This window comes from Chiloscyllium plagiosum, unplaced genomic scaffold (assembly GCF_037043375.1).
Source record: "Chiloscyllium plagiosum isolate Xiang-an unplaced genomic scaffold, Cpla_swu_hap1 HiC_scaffold_39, whole genome shotgun sequence".
NCBI classification, from domain to species: domain Eukaryota; kingdom Metazoa; phylum Chordata; class Chondrichthyes; order Orectolobiformes; family Hemiscylliidae; genus Chiloscyllium; species Chiloscyllium plagiosum.
Window position 1 is genome coordinate 103021365 of NW_028270177.1, and position 6000 is coordinate 103027364.

Genomic DNA, 6000 nt, shown 5'->3' on the forward strand with positions numbered 1-6000 from the left:
GTACCTCCGTGCTGAGGAGTTGAAGAGTGAAGAAAAGTAACTTACCTCCTCCATCTCTGGGGTAATTAGGGACTGAAAATGAATCGTGTCACATTGAAATATATCTACATGCGAATTAATCTCTGTCTTTTATTGGGAACCATCTCTTTCATTGTAACCATCAGGAAAGATCATTTCGTTCGCCAGAAAAAGAAATGAATATTTCACTAAACTTTGTTTGCTTCAGGTCCGAGAATACTCAGATCAATAGCTCCTTTGCTTACTTCTGCTGGTCATGTTCGCAAAGAGATATGGCAAATTGCCAAGTGTGATTTTCCTTTCAATAAATAATTTTGACTCAGTTTGCCTGCAAATATCTTTTCCTACCTTTGTGCTTTTCTTCTTTTACATTGGTTTCTCGCACCTTACAAATGACAGCAAAGGTATGAAAGGAGATGGAAGCATTTCGCTCAAGTCAACGGTAGCTTTCAATGAGATCACGGCTGATTTGGTCAATGCTCAACCCACCTGAGCTGTCGGTAGTCATGGCCGAGTGGTTAAGGCGATGGATTAGAAATCCATTGGGGTTTCCCCACATAGGTCCGAATCCTGCTGACTACGTTGTGAATGCTTTCCTGCTGGTACAATTTTCGCTCAAAGTTCAGAAAAACTATTTTGTGAACCAGGCCGGTAATTTGATTAGACTTGGGAAACTCGAGTTCTTCATCAGAAATGTTCCATAGTTAAAACATTATCTCTGTTTCTCTTTCCAGATACACTGCTCGACACGTCCTGAGCAGAAGTGCTACTTTTCATTAGATTCCTTTAATCCCTGTCCACTGTTCTGTGACTCGGGTCACTGGCAACACTTCCTCCTGCTCGTCAAAGTGCTCATTCCCCACCGCTCCCTCTCCATCATTAGAAACAACCGCAGGAAATCGCCACTTAACCATTTTTGTTCCAAAGTGAAACTTATCAGCCTCGGGAATCTCTCCACCAAGCGGGACTTCTCATCCCTGGACATGGTGCAAGCCAGAGGATTGTGAAGAGATACTGTGAAAATATTGTCAGTTGGCAGTTGAAAAAATGTTTAGGAAGCAAACCATATAATTTAGGCTCCAGCTTTGGAAATCTTGAGAAACTCTTTGGGAAATGGAATCAGAGGAGAATGAAGAAGTGTGAACTTTCCGACCGAGTAGAGGACGGGACATTGACTCTGATGTTCTCGGGACAGGAACTGATCTGAGACATTGAAATCATTCTCGCTCACGTACGTGAGGAATGCAAACTTCATCTGGACTCTGGGACAATGAAAAACTCTGGAACACTCAAGACAATGATGTGTTTCTGTTCGCCGAGCTGGACGTTTTTGTTGGAAACGTTTCGTCCCCTGTCGAGGTGGCATCCTCCGTGCTTGGGATCCTCCTGTGAAGCGCTTATGTGGTGTTTCGTGTGGCATTTATAGTGGCCTGTCCTTGCCGCTTGCTGTTGTCAGTTTCAGCTCTCCGCTGCAGTGGCTGGTATATTGGGTCCAAGTGGATGTGTTTGTTGATGGAGTTTGTGGATGGGTGCCATGCTTCTGGGAATTCCCTGGCTGTTCTTTGTTTGGCTTGCCCTATAATAGTAGTGTTGTCCCACTCGAATTCATGTTGCTTGTCGTCTGTGTGTGTGGCGACTGCGCATAGTTGGTCGCTTCGTTTCGTGGCTAGTTGATGTTCCTGGATGCGGATCATTAGCTGTCTTCCTGTTTGTCCTATATAGTGTTTTGTGCAGTCCTTGCATGGGATTTTGTATACTACATTAGTTTTGCTCATGTTGGGTATCGGGTCCTTAGTTCTGGTAAGCTGTTGTCTGAGTGTGGCTGTTGGTTTGTGTGCTGTTAAGAGTCCTAGTGGTCGCAGTAGTCTGGCTGTCAGTTCGGAGATGTTCTTGATGTGTGGTAGTGTGGCTAGTCCTTTGGGTTGTGGCATGTCCTCTTTCCGTGGTCTATCCCTTAGGCATCTGTTGATAAAATTGCGAGGATATCCGTTTTCGGCGAATACCTTGTATAGGTGTTCCTCTTCCTCTTTTTGCAGTTCTGGTGTGCTGCAATGTGTTGTGCCCCTTTTGAATAGTGTCTTGATGCAGCTTCGTTTGTGTGTGTTGGGGTGGTTACTTTCATAGTTTAGGACTTCGTCTGTGTGTGTGGCTTTCCTGTGTACCTTTGTGGTGAATTCTCCGTTAGGTGTTCTCTGTACCATCATGTCTAGGAATGGGAGTTGGTTGCCCTTTTCTTCCTCTCTCGTGAATCGGATTCCTGTGAGTGTGGAGTTGATGATCCTGTGTGTTTTCTCAATTTCCGTGTTTTTAATGATTACAAAGGTGTCATCCACGTATCTGAACCAGTGTTTGGGTTGAATTTGCGGTAAGACTGCTCTAACCTTTGTATTACTGCTTCTGCTATGAGTTCCGACATCGGTGAGCCCAAGGGTGTTCCGTTGATTTGTTCGTATATCTGGTTGTTGAATGTGAAGTGTGTTGTGAGGCACAAGTCCCACGATTTAGGAAGATTAGGTAAGATTTAGGAAGCGTAGAATGGGGTAGGAAACTGCAGGGGGTGAGCACATTAAAATGTGGAGCTTATTCAAGGAAAAGCTCCTTTGTGTCCTAGATAAGTATGTACCTGTCAGGCAGGGAGGAAGATATAGAACGTGTGAGCCGTGGTTTACTAAGGAAGTGGAATCCCTGGTCAAGAAGAACAAGAAGTCTTATTATGTTAGGACAAAATGTGAAATACCAGTTAGAGCGCTCGAGGGTTCCAACGATATCAGGAAAGACCTATAAAGAGAGCTGAGAAGAGCCAGGAGGAGACATGTGAAGTTGTTGGCAGATAGGATCAGGGTTAACCCTAAGGTTTTCCATAGGTATGTCAGGATTAAAAGAATGACGAGAGTTAAATTTGGGACAATCAAGGATAATAATGGGAAGTTGTGTGTGGAGTCAGAGGAGATTGGGGAAGCGCTAAATAAATATTTTTCGACAGTGTTCGCGATAGAAAATGAAAATGTTGGCGAGGATGATACTGAGATACTTGCGTCCAGAGTACTAGAGATTGAGGTTCACAAGGATTAGGTGATAGAAATACTGCAGAGTGTGATAACAGACAAGTCCCCTGGGCTGGATGGGATCTGTCCTAGTATCCTCTGGGAAGCAAGGGAAGAGATTGATGAGCCTTTGGCATCGATCGTCAAATCATCGTTATCTACAGGAATAGTGCCTGTGGAATGGAGCATAGCATACGTTGTTCCCGTGTTCAAAAAGTGTCGTAGAGACAACCCTGGCAATTACAGACCAGTGAGTATCACTGCACTTGTTAGTAACGTGTTGGAAAAGGTTATTATAGATAGGCTTTATGACCATCTGGAAAAGAATAATCTGATCAGGGACAGTCAGCACGGTTTTGTGATGGGTCGGCCTTGCCTAACGAGTCTTATTGACTTTTTTTGACAAAGTGACCAAACAGGGAGATTACAGTAAACCGATTGATGTGGTGTATATGGGTTTCAGAACGTTGTTCGATAAGGTTCCCCACAATAGGCTATTATACAAAATGCGGTGGAATGGAATTGTGGGAGAGATTGCAGCTTTGATCAGGAATTGGCTTGCCAATAGAAAACAGTGTTGTAGTTAATGGAACATGTTCTTCTTGGTGTCCATGTACTGGCGGCGTACCACAAGGGTCGGTGTTAGGTCCACTGCTGTTACATGAGATCTAACCTTGCCAATCAGTCTCCCATGAGGAACATTGTTGAACGCCTTACTGAAGTCCATATAGACCACATTTACTGCTCTGCACTCATCAATCTTCTTTGTTACTTCTTCAAAAAAACTCAATCAAATTTGTGAGACATGATTTCCCACGCACAAAACCATGTTAACTGTCCCGAATCAGTCCATGCCTTTCCAAATACATGTACATTCTGTTCCTCAGGATTCGCTCCAACAATTGGAGTATTCTTGGCAGATGCAGTTTCATGTCGGGATTGAGTTTTTTGAAGAAGTAACAAAGAAGATTGATGAGGGCAGAGCAGTAAATGTGGTCTATATGGACTTCAGTAAGGCGTTCAACAATGTTCCCCATGGGAGACTGATTGGGAAGAATCAAAAGACACGCTACTATTAAAATCGATAGAAACACAAAAGATGTGCAGTGCAGAGGAGTCTCAGTGTTCTTATATATGAAACGAACAAAGGTTTTCACATATTTATTTCTTGCTGGCAAAAGAAAGCCTTTTCTGATGCTCACAATTAAAGAGATGGTTTCCAAGAAAATAGGAAAATTAAGTCACCAGTAGAGTAATCAATTTCCAAGATATCCCTCGTGATTTTTTATGGGACATGTGGGATTATTTGATTGTTGTTCTGCAAACGTTTTTCCAATGGAACCGAGAGTTTTAGATGGGAAGTTAAGATCACGCATGACTATTGCCATTTTTGTCACTCACACACAATATTTTTTCCTTGTACGATTTATTTCGCTTTGTGGTTACTGCAAGTGGGCTTGTAAACTACATATGCTTGTGAGTTCATGCCTCACTGTTCCTCAAATCCAGCCAAACAGACTTTACATCCTTACTTCCTGAATCAAGGTAATCTCTAACCATTGCATAAATGTCATTAAAACTTCGGTATTTCACACGCCTCTTAATATCATCTTACAATATTAATTGATCCTTTACTGTATTGCAGTTGCGCATAAGAAGAGAAAAATTGAATAGAGAATTGTGGACCTCCGCTTCACACACCCGTTATTGAAGCGGAAATGCAGATTACTGCCCATAATACGATCGTGGAAGCATGTGCCGAACCCTCAGGAATCACAGAATAAGTGTAGTGCCACAGGGCATGTCAGGGACAGCACCAGAAAGACAACGGAAATGCTGCTCTGAGCTCCTATTTTGGATATATTTCTTAATGAGCAATAGAGTGTCACATGTGTTCCATCAGGAGTTACCTCACACAAGGAAGTAACCAGTGCTGCAGACGGTCATATCATCCGAGTTCCAAGCCCTGGAATCAGAGACATTCAATATTCTGTGCATAACTGCAAGGAACAGCTGTCGGAGGCGTTTATAGTCCATGTGAAATTATGAATGCAGCTCTCTAGTTGTCAGCCTCTTTCTCCTTTGTCGTGTTTAGTCAACAAAATTATTTGATTGTATCAAGGAATGTATCAAGGAGAATGGTCATTGTCTGTAAATGTCTGGAAAACATTCCTCTCTATGTCATTTCAAAACATTACGCCTCAAGAAAAAATAAAATTCAAACGTGCTGACTTAGTAACAAACAGCATGCGTTTTTGCAATTGGTCTATTGAAACTGTTGTCAGGTACTGGAGTATCACAGAATTTCCGAGCACGGAAGCAAACCTTCCTATCCAACTTGCACCTGCTGAACAGATGACCGTAACTAATTTAAACATATTTGCCAATATTTGTCCCTTATCTATCCGAACACTTCCTGTCTGCATACCCATTTAGATGCCTTTGAAGTGTTGTGAGCGCACCAAACTCTGCCACTCAATGTGGCAACTTATTCCACACGCACAAAAATATCTGTATTAAAAACAAGTGTCGCTCACATCCCTTTCAAATTGTACTGCTCTCACATTAAACCTATGCTATCTCGCTTTAAACTCACGTGACTTCTGAAAAAGTGTAGATTGACTATGTCCTCTGCTCGTCTACCTCATGATTTTGTAAACTTTTCCAAGGACATCCCTCAGGCCTGAAGCTCCGAGGAAAACTGTCGAACAATATTCAGCTTCTCACTAATATCCACACCGTGCAAACCTTTCAAATCATTGTAAATATTTTTTTTTAATTATGCGAAGATATTCGTAGAGAGCGCCAGGGGAAATTGCCTGAAGTTAAGCGAGGCTGAAACATTAGTCTTGACAGGTTTGGCGCTTAGTTATCGTCAGGGAGCGTCGCCGAGTGGTTTAATGTAGGTAAAAACAATGAATGCAGATGCTGGAGACCA